Genomic DNA, 20,801 nt, shown 5'->3' with positions numbered 1-20,801 from the left:
GGGAATTAAAACTGCATACTAGGCAATAACTTTAATGTACAGGACTCAAATTGGTGTCTTTGTGCAGTAGACCTGTTCAAATTTTAACTTTTTATTTTGCAAACCTTTTAATGTTGTACTTTTTCCCGTTCTCACAGATATATAGAAACTAAACATACCAGTCATTTGGATTTTGGACCGCAGTTATGCCTAACACATGGGCCTTGAAAATTTATTGTTGGAGGCTTTAAAATAAGGCAAAAAAACGTGATTGTTGCTATTCTTTTCACTATGGCTTCCCAATGGCTTATTGTATAACACGGATATCAGTATCGAATCAAAACCAATAAACTGTTCTTTAATTTGTATCAGAACGTTATTAACCCTTTATTTGTGCCCATGGGTAAATTTTGTCCCAGATATTAAAAAATACTTGTTGTTTATATTTTTTCCATTTTTTTCCCTGTCGTTTTAGGTATTTTCCTAAGTTATTATTATCTTGACGTATATGTATACAAAAATAGAATACAATACAAAAAATACATATACTAAAAAAAAACATAATACTTAATAGTCTCGCTTTTCTAGTCTCAGGTGTTCCACAGTACGAGGAAGGGAAATTGCTCCGTTTTCTTTTCATAACAAGTTTCATCGGACTTCTACAATGCAAGACTATATTGAACCTATTGGAAACATGGAACCTGAAAATCAACATTCTTGGTCTAGGATTTGACAAAATTGCTAGCAATAAAGGCATTAACAACGGTGGAGAAAAACTGATTGAACACAAACTTGGGCGAAAAGTTTTATACTACGTTCGCAGATATCATATATGAGAGGAGCATAGGATGCTATTTTTGGGAAGAGTCAGGGTCCAGACAATGCAATGTTTGGTAAATTAAATAAACTTTGGTCCATGTTAGATAGGACAATCCAAAAAATTTAACCAATATTGAAAAAAATTTGGACCTCATGAAGAAAAAATCAAATAATACTATAAACAATTTTTACTAAAGACATCTCCAAGGGCAGACTTCAGATAAGAAGCGGAGAAGTGCCTGATTATTCTTGGTATGAAACTTAGTCGAGGTATTCATTGGACCAAGACCGGTACAATTCACCAAACCCATTGGATTGTCAAGAATACATATGCTATGAAAATATTAATGTTTTTAAATTGACTAAAACATGAAAAGGGCATCATCATGAAACTGGGAGAACAAATAAATTCCTGGCTTAATTTTATACAAGGCAGTAAATACCAGCAAAATCCGCCGCTGATGCGCCTATCCACAATTTGCAGTTGATTAAAAACATGCTTCACTATCAAGATATCGATAATGAATTGCAACCTCTGTTCTGAAGAAAATGAGAAATCACAGTTGGTATATGACTCAGAATTTTGTGTCATTCACCTTGTTCCGCTCACATGAGAGCAATTCAACGTCTATAACAAAAAAATGGCAATCAAGCTTGCAAAAGATGAAAGGCTGGGGTGTTATAAAAAAGGTAAGCCAGTTTTTCAGTCATCACTCAAGCTATATCTCTCACATACTTGGCAGGACAGGAGTCACATTTTCTTTTTGACGCTATAGGATTGAAAAGTGACTAACTTATTACATCAGTTGATACCTCGGGGAAAAAAATGAAAACTATAGAGCAGCATGGAAGTTTGTGAAGTGAGTAAAAGTAACCACCGATGTTGTTGAAAAAGGCAAAAACTCATGAATGACTTTGTAACCAGGACTACCACCAACCAAGAGCAGAGAAACTATTTTCTGCAAGTTGTAGAATACCACAGAAATAAATATATCAGTTTCAAGAAATCTAATTCAATACATTCAAAATCCATACATTTCTTGTAGTTTATATTGTATTGTTTTTTAGTATCGAGCTATTAGCTTTGGAAAGGGAAAAAATGTATTTTATATTATTGCATTCTATTTTTGTATACATATACGTCAAGATAATAAAAACTTTGGAAAAGTCCAAAAATGACAAGGAAAAGAAATGAAAAAAATATGAAAACAAGCATTTTTTAATATATGGCATAAAATTTACCCATGAGCACAAATAAAGGGTTAATAACGTTATTATATAAATTAAAGTACAATTTATCGGCTTTGATTCGATACCGATATCCGTGTTATACGATAAGCCATTGAGAAGCTATAGTCTAAATAATACAAACAGTCACGGGTTTTTGCCTTATTTTCGAGCCTCCAACAATAAATTTTCAAGGCCCATGAGTCAAGCATGACTGCAGTTCAAAATCCAAATGACTGGTATATTTAGTTTCTATATATATGTGAGAACGGGGAAAAAGTTAAATATTTAAAGGTTTGCAAAAAAAAAGTTATAATTTGAGCAGGTCTATTTCGCAGATTTAATAAAGATGTTTGATATAGAAAAAAAAATCAAGGTCAAGTTGAAGGTAAAGGGAAGACAAAACTTAATCTACAATGAGCACATGGTAGAGTGCAAAACTTCCTCCGCCTAAAATCATTCTTCCAATATTATGATCGTTCAAGCAATTTTTATATTTTCTGTTACCTTGACCTAGAGATACCACAATTCAATAGCCACGTAGAGCGACAATATACAATAATAATTATTGTATATACATATATGATGATTTCTCGACATTCTGAGTCAGCTATCCTTTGTATATAAACAAACTATAATAAACATTTCGTCATCTCGTCATCATGAGTGAGGAAGAAGTCAAAGGGCAGCGCAACTTAGATCTCTTAGATGCTAAAAAAATTGAGATGGCGAGGATTATGGACATTGTGAACAGCTCATAATGTGCCCAAGTTGAAGAATGATGAAGAAGACGTCTGAAACTTAGGTGAGTAACTTTCAACAGATGCGAGATGGATGTGACTAGAATTCGTTTGTCATCTTCACGTTGATGTTGGAAACTTTTCGGACGACTTTCGTATTATTGGAGTAGGAAACATCATAAAATATATTAATTATTTTTTCGGATAACATGTCCGTTTGGCAAAATCGAATTCAGCAAAGTGAGTTTCGGCAAGAAAATCTTCAGCAATGGTTCTGCTCACGCACTCAAATGTACAGTACTTTTTTTTTAATCTTGAAAATTAAAACCATTCTGATTGGATCATTTGACAAGTTTTATTCGTGTATTTACGTTAATAGATAAAAAAACTTTTTATTAAAATATCAAATTTCTCTTTGTAAAATAATATGGTCAACTCTGGGTTTGAAGGGGTATATAAAGGGGGGGGGCTATATACAATCACTTCTTAAATAATATTCATTGTCATTTTATATATGAATATATTTGATCACATCTTATCTTTTCTTATTTGTTAAAAAAATAATGTTATTCACCTCTACTTGAGATTGAATAAACTCATTTCTTACATTGTTATTATTACATTAAATATGAGATATTTAATATTTTATCATGTAAAAAAAACAAAATAAGTAAATCTTTTATTATGGTTATCCAAATATATTTTTTTCATTGTCTAATCCTCTCCCAATATGAGTTTTTGTAAATGAAAAGCCACTTATATAGGGTGGTTAAAGCAATTTTGATTTATTTCATTTCTTTTATGTATAGAAACTCTTAGAAAATATAACACGTCAACAGAAAATTATGTTATAATTATTTTCATCAAAATTAATGATCCGCCAATTCAGATTTAAGGGACTGTCTCTTCCTTTAAGTTTATTCTTGATGGCCTTCAGGGAACTTGTAATTAAGTAAGATTTTGACAACGACGAATCCTATAATTTTAAACACTAATCATTTTAATTCGAGTGTTTTATGATTTATTATAATTTACATATGAGCATTTATATTAATAAAGAAAATTCTGTTTGTCTGTATGTATGTATTTATGTCAAAAATAAGGAATTTTGAATAAATTGGTAGATTTGATAAATTTTAATAGGCTATGTATTGAAACCAAATTTGTGTCTATTCCGTTTCAAATACCGACTTTATAAACAATTCTGATATCAATTCCTAATTAAAATTAGGTTGGGGAAAAAGTCATTTTCTATTTCCTGCCGGTTTTTTTAAAACTAGGTATACGTTGATCGTTATTGGTCACATTGGATCATACGACTAAGTGTTGTATACTACTAACGCTTTTTATAGTATGGCGCTTGTACAGTTCAGTTGTGAATTATTGTGCGTCGAGTATGGAGGGCTCAAAAGAAGAAATTCTCCATTTTTTTTACATTTTTACTAACTGAAAGAAAAAAAAACAATTTACAATGTATTCGGGACCGATACTCTGTCGGTTCTTGTCGCACAACTGTGATGCCACAGGATTTTTTCTCTTAATTTGTACTGCTCAGTTCTATCCTCTACTGTAAACAACTCAAACTTGAATCTGGTGACCGAACCGAATTGATCGAGCAGGATTGGTGATAGGATACAAAAATACAACCTCAAGAAAACACCAGGCTGCACACACCTTTGATGACGCGCCAGAAGTTCCAGAGGCTCGGATGGGATGTTTTTAAGCATCAAACCTACAGTATGGACCTATCTCCAAGTGGCAACAGCCTGTTCCTGTCTATGGCCAATGTGGTTGGGGATAGAAATTTGACTTCAATAGAGGCCTGCAAAAATTGGTTGTAAGAGTTTTTTTCGCTAATGGGACAAGGGATTCTACTAAAAGCGCATAATGAAGTTGTATTCTTGTTGGCAACAAGTTATTGGACAGAACAGGGCATAATGCTTAAATCAGAAGATTGTTATACTTCTTATTAAACATTGAAATAAAGGAAAAAATATGAAATTACTTTTTGTATAAAAGAATTTTTTACACAAATAACTAAATGATTTACTTTTTAATAATATTTAAACTTCATATTAAACTTTTATAAATTGGGGCTTGAACGGAAAAAACATTTATATATCAATCATAGTTATGATTATAATTAATTGTAAATAATTTGAAATTCAATATATTTAAAAATTTAGATTCTCTCCGTGCTGAAAAGAAAATGTATTCCTAGTTGGCTCACATACTACCCGTAATACTGAATATACTTTGATTTTCAATAGATGGACCTGAATTTGGTAATGTAGGTCTTTTATTAATGCATTTATATATGTTAAAATAAAAATAATAATATATATATATATCTGGGGCTCCTACAGGTAGGGGTCACAAATCTTGTGCCTAAGTAAGTCTATACCAGGGATGTCAACCTTTTAATAAAATGGTCTGTATTGCAACATAAAATATTAAATTTTATAAGACCAATCTGGGGGGGGGCGATATTGTGACAATATTGCTACTGGAAGTGAGAATGAGTTGTGTGCCACACTTAAACATTCAGTGGACCACTGTTTGGAATCTAGTCACTACTATGATCCTTATTCCTTTTATTTGCTAAAGATTTGAAATAATATAGGGATAATTTGTTTTACTCAATAATATATAGACCCCTAATTTAATATGATTAACTTATTCATAATATATAGGTTTATCATATAATTTGGACTGTATTCTCAAATAGGACCATACCTACCTTTTCGGTCAAGCTTTTTGTAAGCTCTAATATACGACAAAAGTTGATTCATACCTCTTGTTTGCAAGAATGTATATTTTTTCTCTTTTTTTTTTCTAAATGGTTGACTGACTGAAGTCATAATTAAAAGGCTTTTATCCTCATCATTAAATTCATTTGAAAATTATGAAAGGAACTTATATCAAAGTGATAATAAAAAAAAATAGCAGGTGTAAAAAGAGACGTTCCTTTCCCCTCTCATAGACATGAATTATACCATTTCTTATAGGCATAATTAGCATCACTTATCTAATTTGTGTATATGTTTTTTCAAGGTGAAGATGGCACCTGCCACAAAGTTTTTTATTCATAGTTGTAGATACAGTTTACCACTGCTTGCTATAAAGGTCCTTGTACTATTGAAATAAGGTCATAAAAACATTCTGTTGAGATCCTTTTCTCCTCATTATCTTTCCAGAAGAGATTTGTAAAAGAGACGTTTTTTGGGGCGCACAAAATATGTTATGACATTGTAGACATAGGATTCTTGAGCAATTTTTTTGGCAGCAATGAACTAAAAGAAAGAGCTAAAATATGAAAGAATTAGCACCCAAATATCAAAATATAGCCATTTGTATTTAAAGAAAAATGCAGCTTTATAAGAATAATTGAAAGTAATTAGTGTACTTTTATATTTACCATTATTTATTCATAAATTTTGGCATTTATATCTACGAATAAAGATTTATAAAGTTTTTCTTTATATAATTTTTGCATTCGATCCGTATTGGTAGTTTTAAACATTCTAAAAGACTTCCACATTAGTAGTTGAAGGAAATTTGAAGTTGCCGAGATCTTCAGGAGTCTTGTTAGACGTAGGGATCTCATCATCACCACCACCACTGATATTACATCCAACCTTTTGCATAAATGGAAGATCAGGATTTGGCAATTTGGCGCAAAAGTATTTCTCATTTGTTGCATGATTATTGGGGATTATTCAACAGTCAATTTTGCGTCAACTTCCTCGAATTGGCTGTTGTTGGCTCCCTCACATATCCGATAATGTTATCATGTAGCATATTTTACTTTCAAAAAGATAGCTTAATGAAGAAGGGTTTTGTGAAGTAGATTTTCCCTAAAAAAATATCATCAAAAGCTGTTGTGTAATCTAATTAGAACCCAAAATTTATTTCATATCTGTATAAAAAAATAAGCTATTTTCACACAAAAAATGGCAAAATGAACAGTTGAAAAAAAGAAGAAGTCAAAATGAGCAATTGTTCACAAATCCTATGTCTAGCTTTGACTGATAACTTTAAAAACAACAACCATGGAATGGAGAAATATGGGTCTCAATACAAAATGAGGCTAAATATTCTTGTCAAAATTGAGTGTGAATTACATCTATTTAAATTGCTACACTTTTTGAAAAATAGAAAAATAGTTATATTTCAATAAATATTATTTAATTCATAAATACAATCACTTTTATGACATTCTCAATCAATCAAGCCGCCTTTTTCCTTTAAACCCAGTCCCTTACAAAGCTCGTGATGGCGGTCTTCAGTTGGTTCTTTCTTTGTTTATCAAACTCCCGAAAGCTTCACCTTGAGGTGCCCAAAATATCAAAGTCTTAGGGGGAGGAACAGTCGGGACTGTAGGGAGGCCAAGAGTATTGCTTTTCAAGGTTACTGAATAGGATTTTGCACCAGGTAACATATTGTTTTCGATACAAAGGCTTCCAACCGTCACTAAGAGTTCTTTGGTGGACATTAAGGTGTAAGTCTTGCTTCACCATGCCGTGCATGGTGGTATGGCTGCTGTCAAATTCACGGGCAATACCATTGACGGTCAGCTTGCTCCTTCTACCTTCAATAGTACCTTTGACTGCATCAAACTATTCTTTTTGCCTCTATGGTCTTCATTTGCACCTAGTGGGAGCTTTTAGTGTGCCTTTTGTTGTTAATCAGCCTAGCTCTTTAGAGATATCTGCTGTTGATTTTCCACACACGGATAGCTCCACAATTGAAGCTCTACGTTGTTCCATGTTTTTGCTTATGATACTTTAGTTTTTGGTTCACTTTCCTTTTCCTAAGACAATTATGTACAATAAGTTATGAAGCTAAGACATCGAAATATTATAAATAGGACAAAAGCGGTACCTTTAAAAAAGTGTTGAATTTTCTTTATGTTCGTAAGTTATTTAAACTAATTATAGTCATTTTCTATCAATATATTATCATTATGAACATTTGGGATCTGTTCAAAGTGCACTTAAATTATCCGAAATTGAATGTTACAATAAAAAATATGAGAAATGGATGGACTTTACTTCAAAAACAATATTGGGAAAGTATAAGCTTCCTACATCAAATAAACGTTCACAGCTATAGTTAAAATTCTTGGGTATTTTAAATCATCATAGTAATTTGAAAACAAAGCCTATAATTTACTCAAATATGTTCCTGAAATATTGGGATGAATGAACTAAAAAAAAATATATTTACATAATTTCTTTAATCGTCTTTAAGTTTTCGAAGACCTTCTTTTGTACATTAATATATCAACCATACAGTTATACAAAAAAGTGCTTTGACACATAACTTTGCACTTTTTTGAAAGGTTTTACCAAAACTTATAGGCCATTAGAATACTAAATATAACTTTTCAAAAAAAAATCGTTATTAATGATTGAAACTTTTGACTTAGAATGGACTTTTATATCTTCATATTCCACGTTAGCTCTATGAATAAATTAAAATTTGAAACGTTTCTTATTAAGTGCATATATTATGTCCATTTGCAACTGGAGTCTTATCACATCCGTCAATAAATAACAAAATTAAAAACCAAACAAAACATAAGTGCATTAAAATTATGATTAATGAATTAACTATTAATGAAGTCTTATGACATTTTTAGTCCTGTGGGATATATGACATGTGAAATACTCACAGCTCCACAGAGAAAAGAAATGCATAACCTTCTATGCAAAAAGTGCTTAAAATTATTTCAAGTATGTTAAATGGTTAAAATAATCTAGAGATGCTTTTAAAGAAATTTTTTATAATTGATAATATTTTATATAATTCAATATATATATTTTTTTAATGAATTTGAAGAATAAAATAATAATTATAACAGTTAAATATATTGCCAATAACAAAGGGACTTGCCCACTAACAAATACTTGAGATTTACAATCCTAAATGTATGTAATTATTTTTTCTCTTTTAGTATGACGCACTGAGCAAAAGTTACACAAACTCGTTGTTCAGTCAATGAAACAAACATAAGCCGTTCTGTATTAATATAGAAGAAAAACTACAGAAGAAATCCTGAGTGTTACTTTCCTTTTGTCACAAATAAACAAACACGTAGTTACTCAACACTTTGTTGTTCCCTCCTCAAGAATAAAAGTATATTGACAACAGCAGGAGAAAAAAAACAAAAAATATTGTTGAGGTCACTTGCAACAGAGAAACTCGTAGGCTAAAATATGCTTAAGATTTTCAGCCATAAATATACATATATATATGTACTCATATTTTTTATTATGACTCTCTGAACTAGAGGCACTGTCCCTGTTGTTAGAAATAAGTCCTTCTTCGACACAACTAAAAAAATTTCTTCATTAGTATAGAAGATAACTGTGGAACAAATCCTCAGAGTAATTTATTCTCTGTTTTTTATATACATCGTTACTCAATACTTAAATATTCTCTTCTCAAGAATGAAACCATAATAATAAGAGCTTGGGGTGGGACATCATTTGTTAGGTTGAGAGCAACAACAACACAAAAATCACACGTTAATAAATGTTTAGGATTTATAATTTTACATACAATGAACTCAACCTTAAGATTCTTTTTTATTTCTCAAGATATTTGATATAATTTTTAGGGCCAACTACCGTAGTTTTTACGAAAATACGTGTTGTTGTTTAAAAAAAAAAAGCACTTTTCAGGTGCTAGTTTACCATAATGACCAATTATTGGGTTTAGTTAAAACCTAGTATAGAATCCACATATTTTAGGTATTTTTTAGATTGGCTGAATATATTTAAACTATTAATAACTAGCAGTTCTACCCATCATTGCCGCCCGGAGTTACTGTTCGTCGACGAACATACCAATTATTTCAGTAATATGAAAGATACTACCCCAGCAAATTCTTGGTGTTACCTTCCAAATTCATGTGTACAGTCACTCACTCAATACTTAGACATTCTCCCCAAAAGAATAAAAAAATGATAGTGACAGATTGGGAAACAAAATTAATTAGATTAGATACTTTAGTCTGTTTCTAAACTTTTGTTTAAACTCACATTCATTTCTTAAACTTTATATAAAGTACTTCCCTTTGCATTATACTCTCTTGTTTCTTTATACTGTATTGGTGTATGATATACATCAGATACCACTATATAAAGTGCATCTGGTGACGTTTGTTCATACTCTAATGATTTTTTAGTCGCTAAATGGCTTGTAAGTTAAGAATCAAGGTTACTTTTTATAGACTTTTTCAAGCCAATTAACAAGATTTTTCTCCAAAAGAACAGATGTTTCACTCAACTCCGTCAAATTGTATCAACTCACTGGCTACTCCAATTATATCGTATGATTGCACAATGAAGTACCCTCCTTCCCTTAATGAAACACCCTTTGAAATTGTAGGAAGCAAGAGTTGATGTTTTTATAAATACCCCAGAGTACAATTTCGTTTTAATAATATAAATATTCAATGGATGATAACATTTCTTTAAGGTCTTTATTTTACAATATATAAAGTAAAAAAATGTATCATAATAAATTGGGAAATTATATTTGGTAAAAATATAAATTAACAGTGGTTTAAAATTAGTTCCCAAAGACAAAAGACCTCTTTAGTTACAATAGTACACTAAAAATCCATAGAATAAATAAACATTAAAAAAAAAAAAAATTAACCAAAAAACATAAAAAACAAAGAAAAACATAAAATTACCAAAAAAAATAGAAATCCAAAACTAAGTATCTAGGATTTGCCTATTTTTATGTATAATGAATATCTTGACAATTTATTTATTGATTTTTCCGGAAAATACTCTGCAATATCCACGACTAAATTGACTGTCAAGGTATTCTCTCAAGTATTGTCAATTCAAAAGCCATATATCTTGACGCCGACGCAATAAGTTTGTCTCTTTCCTCTAATTCATCCGTTGATTGCTTCAAGGTTAACTTTTTTGCAATATAAGACTTGGAGTTAAATATGTCAAAGCCTTCTTCGAATGAATTAAATTATTTTTTGGGAAGCCCAAAAATAATTATGGCAAAGGGCATGGTTTGGTTAGGTGTTTATCTGACCTTAAAAGTTCCCTTAATTTTGGTATTGAAATGGACTCTGAATCTGAAATGTACTATATTCTGCACTGTTAAAGAAGAAATCTCTCCATACAACACATATTTTGCAATGAAGGTATTCTAATCTACCGCCAAGTACATATGGGTCTAATAGACCCAGGTGGTATTATCTGCCCTCTAAAAAGTAAGGTATTTTATGAGTTAAATATGATCAAATAAATATTTATAACAAATATAGTTTCTATGTATACAATTTAACTGATAATTCAATTCTTTCTTATCCTATTATTAGTAATGATAAGTATGCTTAATGTCAGATCAGATCCACCTGCTAATTTATATTCTAAATTTATTAATAAATATAGGTGGATTTTTTTTAATAAGCAAAAAGTTAAGAGAAACTCTAATGTAATAATTATTTATAAAGGTATATTATATAAAATGCAATTAAAAGAAGGGGACAAAACTCGTTTTTATTGGCAAACACTCAATTTAATTTTATATAAATAACAATAATTGAAAATATATATACTTTTCAAAAACCATAAATCTTCAATCGAAAATATAAACAGCGATTTACTTATTAATTTATCTCTTTCTTTCTATTTTTTTTTTGTAGCAACAACCTTCACAAACTACTAATAGGCATGGAATAAAGAAGCTGTTTGAAGTCTTCGAAAACATTCCGAACTAATGCATAGAAGTAAATAAAAACATTCACTTTTTTTACAAGAAAGGCAAGTTCAATAAACGTATTAAATTATGAAGTTCCCCATACGTATCTTCGTTGGAACCCTTATAAGTATTGATTAAAATCCCATGTATAAAGGACATGTTAAAAAAAGAAACTGAGTATTAACATGGTAACCCTGACAAGTTGAGGAATATTTTTTTGGGGGGAGATCAGCTGTTACAAGGGAGGAGGGGGAGAAGGAAATAAAAAAGGACATTGACAAAAATTACCCCGATCTCGATCTCCAATTCTACACTGAGTTAAAAAAGGACTTACAATTATATTTCTGCAACAAATCTTCATGGTTACTTTACGTCTTTTATGAGCACACGCGAATATTCAATCAGGTTTATATTATTAATTAATCTATTTAGGAAAGGATGTTCACTATTCAGGAATTAAATAATAATGACAACTGCTAAGGAAAATAAAATTCATTCCTAAGATTACTAATTCCAAAAAACGGGCCTGATAAAAAATTCACTAGATATACATACATTTTCTGTATATTTTTACATAATTGTGTACATATATATTTAATGATCAAAATCAATTGTAGAATGGACATATTGAAGGAAAAAAAAGCGAAAATAAAAATGGTAACCCTGACAATTTGAAGAATGTTTAGGAGTAGTGAAAGAATAATGATCATGACGTTTCTTTGGATCAGACAAAATCAGTTGTAACAGGGGAGGTAGGAGGAAAGTGTATAAACGAGGACATTTGCTAGAAATACTCCAATTACAATCCCAAGTTCTACTCTGAGTCCAAAAATGACTTACATTTACCTCTGTAACAAATCCTTTGGTTTGCATTCCCTCTTTTATGAGTTTAACCAGGCTTTGAAAATAATTGAATCTATTAAGGAAAGGATGTTCACTACTCAAGAATTAAATAATAATGAAAACTGCTAAGAAAAAGAAAATTCATTCTTTATATTACCAATTACAAATTAACGGGTCTGCTAAAAAAATCACTGGATTTTCATACTCATATATTATGTATCAGTGCCAACGAGTATATAGGTCCAATAGACATCTATATTTTTCATCGACATCAAAGGGTATCATGAACACAAAATTTCAAGAAATCATCTCGATAGATGAGTTTAACAGATCTTCATCAAATGATTTGTCAAAAAAATAGATTTTTGAGGAGAATCAATGACATTTGAGTACGTTCAGATATATATGTTATATGTAATTGATCGTATAATTGAAATTATAATTAAATATTCAAATTGATTTTTGTATTGATTTATTATTGATGAAATGATCAGAGCCCTTATAATGAAAAAAACAACAACAAAATAACAGCAGGGAAAATGAGTATAAATCAATTCTCTAGCCCAATAAAATGGGTTTTATTTTTTAAAAGAATCATAAAAACATAATAATTGTTCTAAGATAAAACATAACTTTTGAAGATAAAAACCATAGCTTTTATAACAATAATCAAACGTGGTGATTATCTTTTGGGCATATGCCCATTTATGGGTTTTATATGCTAAAATTTTATGCATATATATAAACGAAGAACTCTTGTCTCAAGATCAGTTCAAGTTAATTAAAAAGAATTAATGTTCTTCTTTTTCTTCACAAGCTATGTCTGTTCCACGAAAATAAATTTTATTTATTTTCATTTTAGGAAATAAATCCAACACTTTGGGTAAATATCTTACATAGCTAGGCTATGTTATTATTTAATAATAATGATTAAACGAGGCGAAGAAGAGAAAAAAAACATGGCTTATTTAATAATAATTTACCTTCATTAGGTTGGCTCAAGCACAAACCTTTTATTTTCTTCTTGATAAAAATCAAATTTATTACTCTATGTTTCTTGTTAAATTTATAAATATAATTAGTGCTTTATATAATGATATTATCAAGTATGAAAAAGGCAGACAAAAATATATATGTTTTTGAGGCCTTCTACTAACCATAAATATGGGTGGTAATGAGCCTTTTATCATAGATATATTATTTTCCTTAAAATCCGTGGAGTAATTAGATTGAAATTTAATTTCATATTTAAAGACAAATTTATGGATCTATTTGGGATATAAATCAGATGTGTTCACGAGTATTTTTTTTTTTACGAATCTTATTTAAGTTTCGAGTATGTAAATGTGCAGTTTTATGATATTTTATGATGCTCGAGTTTGCTCTGACACCATCAGCATCCAATGGGAGTAAAATCTCAATACTATTACTTATCAAAAACCATCATAATATTGTCCACTACAAATATTCTACCTAATGTTTATGGATAAAAAAAAACTTTGTGTATGCTCATATGAACGAAGTTATTTTGAGCAAGTCCTCTCTTAGAGATATTGTATATATTAACGTGAGTTTTCCAAGGAGTATGATCTTTAAAAAAGGATGCAGATTCTAAAGTCATTCTCGTTTGAATGATATGTGCGTACAGTATATGGGAAGCCTTAATGATCACTTTATCTTGGACAGCTCTAGAATGACAACCCTGAGTGAGGTCGAAGCCATGTGCCCATCCATGTTGTATAAGCAAGAAAGAGTCATATTATATCCTGTATTAAGGTATCGCGTCCAGCATGTGATTATGTATAAGTGTGGTTACATTTTTTGATGTTGCTCAATACATAAATGTACCCTTTTTACTCTGAGTTTTTAAGTTTTAAAAATGTTTTCGAAACAACTTTCACGACCCGTTATATACTTTTCTAGTAATTTACTTCTTTTTGTAAAGCTCATTAATTGAAAATCCAGCCTTACAGGGAAATGCACCTTTGAGATAAACTGTTATTTAATTTGAAATTAACATAAGTCATTCAGAATAAATGCATCTAATAATTAACTTATAGATTATGTCTTACACAGTCGTATCTACTCATGTGTGTATAAATATATTCACAGGGCAAGCAAGAAAATAGAGATCTTAATTTCGTCGAGTAATAAAAATCAATTATATTTGCATAACTCTTCATCCATCTTAATGTCATTGAATATTCCTTTTGCGAACAAATTAATTTTGTGAAGCAAAATACAAAGATAATTATAAAAATATACATATTCGTACATTTCAAACTCATTTGCAAAAATAAAAAAAATATATATATATAATGCCAACAGTCTCTGTAGCCTTCTCCGCACTGACACAAAACCGACTTCTTGTCATTTTGGAAAACAAAATAACCTCGTATTACAAAATAACCGCTATAAAAACGTAGTTGCATCCAATGGTCAGATAATGGGAAAATGACAAGACTCCTCGAATTTCATGGTCCAGGGGGTGGAGATGGGGCACATAGAGGTAGGGCACAAGTAAGGCATAATGTTTCTGGATAAGTTTTGGTTCTTCTTGGCTGTATGAGGCTGCAATCGAATTCTTGATGCCTTCTCAACATCTGTCGCGTCCGAAATAATCGCTATAAAACAAGCTTGTTTATTCGGATGGAGATCCCAACTGTCTCTTTAGCGTTCTCGGGACTAACACAAGCCCAGAGGAGATTGTACCGGCCGTGTCATTTTTTTATTGATCCTACATGTTTCAATTCAGTGACATGAAATAGCAAAAAAAACAAGATTTTGGTTTCAGCTGTCGTTTGGTTGCGTAATGAAATCCCATAATTATTAATAAAAGAGATAAAATGATATTGAAGCTTCGTTTTGTTAGATTGAGTCTCGTCTTTGTTTCGTCACATTGTATCATGTCAGTTTTTTGTTTGTCAAATTTTGTTTCAATCATGCTCAGCTACATTAAGTTTCGTTTTTGTAAAATTTAGTCTCATCTTCGTGTGTCACATTTTATCTTGTCACCGTTTCATTACATTGAATTTATTCTTTTGAAGAAGATGCAATATTATCACAGAGTGAGACCCACAACGTGCATTAGAATGACTAAATTTCAAAAACGTTACTTTTATGGAATAAAAAAAGACAAGTTCAAACAATTTGGTGATCTGTTTAACTACTAACTTTAGCTTTATTTTTATTCAATATGTCCTCCTTCACAAGCAATAATAGCTTCGAGAAGCCGGCGAACATATTGTCAGCTCTTGATAATGAAGACCGTGTTCATGGCGTACAACAATGTAATGATAGCGGCTCGTAGCTTATCTAAAATTTGGAATAGAGGTACAGCAGACATTATTCTCCAAGACGCCCAAATTGCAAAGTCAAAACGTTTGAATTCAGAACTGCAGTAGGACCATAAGTTATTTTGCTGCAGAAGTTTTGATTCTTCTTAGCGAGAATGAGTCTGTAATAGAGAAGCCATCGGTTTCGTGGTTTCGTATAGACTTAAAGATATAGGATAAAAACAAAACTTGTTTATTTTTGTTTCAGCTGTCCTTTGGCTGCGTAACAGAATCTCAAGTTATACATAAACGGCCATAAAATCTAATTTAATGAGTCTGCAAGTTTTGGATCCCCACTCTGTATATGACAAAATCATAAATCACATTTCGAAAATATTTTTTTCTCCTTTACTTAAGTGCTCCTTAATGCATTATAATTATCCATTAATTAACTGCATAATTACATAATGTACTACGATGCCCTACGTCAATCAAAGGGAACAAAAGGAGGTGGAATTATAATGCAGAAATCATTCCCTTGCTTTTTTTTTGCAACAGGAAAAAAAAAAGGATTGTGTAGTCTTTGAATAATATAATATAATATATATACATTGGCAAGCAATGAATTCAAGATATCACAAATCAAGAACGGTAAAGAAAGAGAATTAATTGATGAAGCAGAAGAAAAGTTAAATATAAAGAACAAGAATAAGAAGTGATTATTATTATTATTCGTCTTTGTTTCAAGTTCGATTTAAATATATGGCTTGTTATGACCATAAATTAATCTTTTTCTCTCTGTCTCAGTGACTCCCCGAATATCCGTTTGATTTTCAATCAGCCCAGTGATATCTTTTTAAGCGTTTTATATATTTGAAGGTGATTACAATAAGTCTATTAATTATTATTGCATCAGATGTCTGTCGTTTAGTAAGTATGTGATGTGTCAGCATAAAAATAATCTTGAACAAAAATAAAGACAATGTCAAAACCCCATTTTATTTTTTTACTTTCAATATTTCATAGACATGTTTGAGTCAATTATAAGGTTATTATTCAAATTTGTGGGACGAGCTAAGATACCCAATAGTTTTAGCTATAGTTTAAAACCTGTATTGGATTGAAGAGCCTTTTATTGACCTCGATATGACTGTTAAAAAATGGATATTTCAATTTCCCTTTATTTTATATTTAAAATCAATTTTGACTACTTCAAGAATAGTTTATGACGCACATACTTGGTAAAAAGAATAGTTTGTTCATAAAAATTGAGGATAATTTGTCCGTGAATACAAATGTAGTCCAAACTCACTATTGAGAAAAAAAAATCCTTTTAACTTGCTTTTGTATTGACTGGCCACATACGTAGAACACCTTGGGCCCAACCCTAAAAGGAGGAACAAATAGGTAGTGATTAGATCATATTCTTGAGTCCGAATTAAAGTTTTTTCCATTTATATGTAACATTGAAAAGTCTACCATACAAGGAACTATACCTAGGGTCTGTTCGCACAAATCCCTTAGGGACATTCTACCTAACAATTGACGAATAAGTCTTACCGCCAAAATGCTTCAGAATCTGCCTGTATGTATGTGACAATTCCAACTTCCTAAGTTTGATGAGGACGTAGTTTCTCGTGGATGAGTCTATTTTTAAGGGCTACGGAGTCTTTTCCATCTCTGACAAATGCACACACTTCCAATGGACATTATTTTTAAAACCCTGTCGTTCGACATAGCCCACCATTTGCCTAGATTCAATAGCGAATACGAAGACGCAAGTGGCCATAGGCAGAATAGATAGTTTTTTTCAGTTATATTGGCAAATTATAGGATGAGGGCACGCCTCAGAGTGTCTTTGGTGGACTTGTGCTTAGTACAAGTCCCTACACTGAAGGATGGATCATATAGAAAAGTCCATGGGATTCAAGTGAGGACCGGTAGGAGGTCATATATTCAAAAAGGGTTTGCAATTTGCTTTTCACCAGTCTTGCACACTTTTTGTAATGTGATAGGGTTACTAGTTTTTGCTGATGATGTAAGGGGCATCATTATACGTGCCCTGAAGCGCCTTCATAACCTCCTCAATGAAAATGAGACGCATCTTCTTCCTGTCTGACATACTAAACCAGACCTGTAGACTACGCGGATTCCGGTGATGATGCATTATTTCTAGGGGGGCTGTCAATGGTATTTCTGAAAACACTGACATCTTGTGGGTTGCGTCTGTCCATTTGCATATTCATCTGCACCGCGTAAACCAGGTAGAAGGTAGATATTTAGAATTTAAAAAAATCAAACTAATTTATATTACAATTTGATCATTGTCACAAAAGTTTATGGTTATTAAAAAAATTATATTGAATTGATAATCATTATTCACCCCGACTTGTAGCATTTTATAATGTGTTTTCCAATCTCAACTTCAGCATCTATGAGATCTGAGATGCGCAACATTTTGCTTTTTTACTCACTTATGACAAAATGTTTTTTACAATTTGTTTATGTACACAGGGTGGTTGTACCAAAATGTGGAAAAATAATCACTAAACCGTCAAATAAGTTTAATTTTTGTAAATGTCTGTAGATTTTTAAAATGTTTTCTTATGAATTTAATCTTTGAAATATAGTTTTTAAAATTTGTGACAAAAAATTTGATATTTTGTGAGCAGCAGTAAATATTTGAAGTTTACTTTCCGAAAAAAAATAATTTGTTGTGAATAGTTTTGGATGTGTGAATTTTATATAGGTGAGACAGGTTTGATCCTAATTAATTAATGACTATAAGATTACAAATTGTGTCTTTTGATATGTATATATTATTTACTACTACTGAACGAGTCTGTTTTTGTGTTATTTAATGCTCTCATCATCCACAGAAACAATATATTATTTAGTAGATCTTTATCGTTAATTGTTTTATTTATCACAAAAAAAAATTAGGTATATTTTTTTTCGCGCGTGCTTTCATGTAAACAACTTTAATGATACATCAGTTGCCCAAGTAAAAGAAACACGTTATGGTCCACCAAGAGGTAGATATTTTAATCAAAATACGAAAAAACATGCGTAGCTCTATTTTTGAATACAAATAATAAAAGTGCATTATGCACAAAGGAACATGCATTAGGCATGAGTCACGAGAAGTGTAATTTGAATGTTGGACTATAGATGGAACTAGGGATCAAGGGACTCTGTTTAAGGGTATCATCAAGTGGGATATTATAATTATATCCCTATACACAGCCAGGGGGTCTACAGGAGTATATATATATGGATATATATATTTATTTTTTTATGGGGGGGGCCTAGTTTTTGGATTTTTAAAAAAAATAAATCATAAAATTAAAATTTTTAACAAAAAACGTTCAAAATTTCATTTAAAATATTAAATTTGGAGAAATTTTTTTTCAAAAATTCAAAACGATTCACAAAAAAATTTCAAAAATTCAAAACGATCAAAAAAAAATTTCAAATATTAAATTTTTGGAATTTTTTTCAAAATTTACTGCCGAAAAAAATATAAAATTTTCTAGTAAAAAGGAAAAATTCCTTAATTTGGGGGAGGTGCTACAACCCATCCTGTAGACAACCCTGCTTAGTGTGAATAAACAACAAGAACTCATTCGAGACATTTTTACAAACACCTCAATAATTATCCAGATTTATAAATAACTAAAAAACGATTGGATATTACTCCATGTTCTTTTGGGGCAGCTGTTAATTCCCTCATACGTCATGCCTAGTGTTAATCCTCCTTTCGTCCCTTTCCGTCTTTTTTTATCGGCCCGATATATAACACCATTGAACGCTCCTAAGGACCGATATGTCGGTACTTCAGTTTTACAGTCCTAGTTAGTTTTTTATTTTCTTCACTCATAGCTAGGAATGAAGAATATAAAAATGAAGAAGATGATGAATGATAGCTTTAACCTATAATAATAACCTCTAGCCAAATATTTCCTACTTTAAACTTAAGATATCTTGTCCCTTTGAAAGAGGTTATGTTGAACAGCTAAAAGGACCTACTACCTACGTTATTTCAGCTATTTTTATTTAATCATAAAAACTAATATGTTCCTATCCTAGGACTGACAAATTTAATTAACAATTTACAGTTTTTCACATTCATTAAATTTTTTGGCGAAGAAATTCCAAAATTCATAGCTATTGACAAAAAGTTAAATCTTTTGAAAAAAAAAAATAATAATCAGAAGACCACAGATCTTCACAAATTTTAAATTTTTTTGGCAAAAAAATTCAATAATTCAAAAAGTATGGGGTAGAATCCCATAATTATACCGACAGAAAATAACTGTATCATGCTTTTTAAAGTAATAAACATTACATATTTTGATTTATAAATTCAAATTCAATTTAAACTAAAGATAAACAATAACGACGTATACACCCCATTTAACGATATATTAAGGCAAAATATCCTTAAGGGAAAATGACTTTAAGACGAAATGTCCCAAGGCAAAGTGGTTTAAGACAAAATATCCTGAGGCAAAATAGTTTAAGGCAAAAGTACCAAGCGCCATAAAATATATAGGTTTTTGTACAAGTTGTAAATTTTATACAAGCTGTTATTATTTTTCTTAAGGTGATAACATCTAACACGCGTTACCTTATACGGATCATCCAAACTTCATTATAAAAAGAAAACAACCCCTGAAATCAATTGCTAGTTAGACAAGTAAGACAATCATACCCACTGATATTTATATCTTAACCTTCGTACATCCTTCTTTAACACGCTTAATCAACTACGTAAAAAAAAAGCCCAAATTATAACTTATTTAATTACATGATAAGCACAATAAATTGATTATAGTAATTACGTCTTATACATTTTCATTCTTTTTTTAAATATAAATTAAAATCCGAGCAATATGAATATGATAGATTAAGAAAAAATGTAACTTTATTTTGGCTGATTGATTTTTTTATTTTGGCCCCTACAATCCTGATGCCAATGCGCCTACAACTTTTTTGGTGATCAAGGAGAAGCCTCATCCACGTCCAAACCAGAGAAACTCAAAGCCACGGGCAGCTAGGACGCCATTACAGAGGACTATATCCATAGCGGGTGTCCAGCCTTTCTCCATCTCTTGGATGCAGTCATTGCCACTAAGAAAGGCTGCATTAATGATTATGTGAGCTCAGAGACACA

Source organism: Lepeophtheirus salmonis, chromosome Z (assembly GCF_016086655.4).
Source record: "Lepeophtheirus salmonis chromosome Z, UVic_Lsal_1.4, whole genome shotgun sequence".
Classification (NCBI taxonomy): domain Eukaryota; kingdom Metazoa; phylum Arthropoda; class Copepoda; order Siphonostomatoida; family Caligidae; genus Lepeophtheirus; species Lepeophtheirus salmonis.
Note: the sequence above shows the minus strand (reverse complement) of the source record.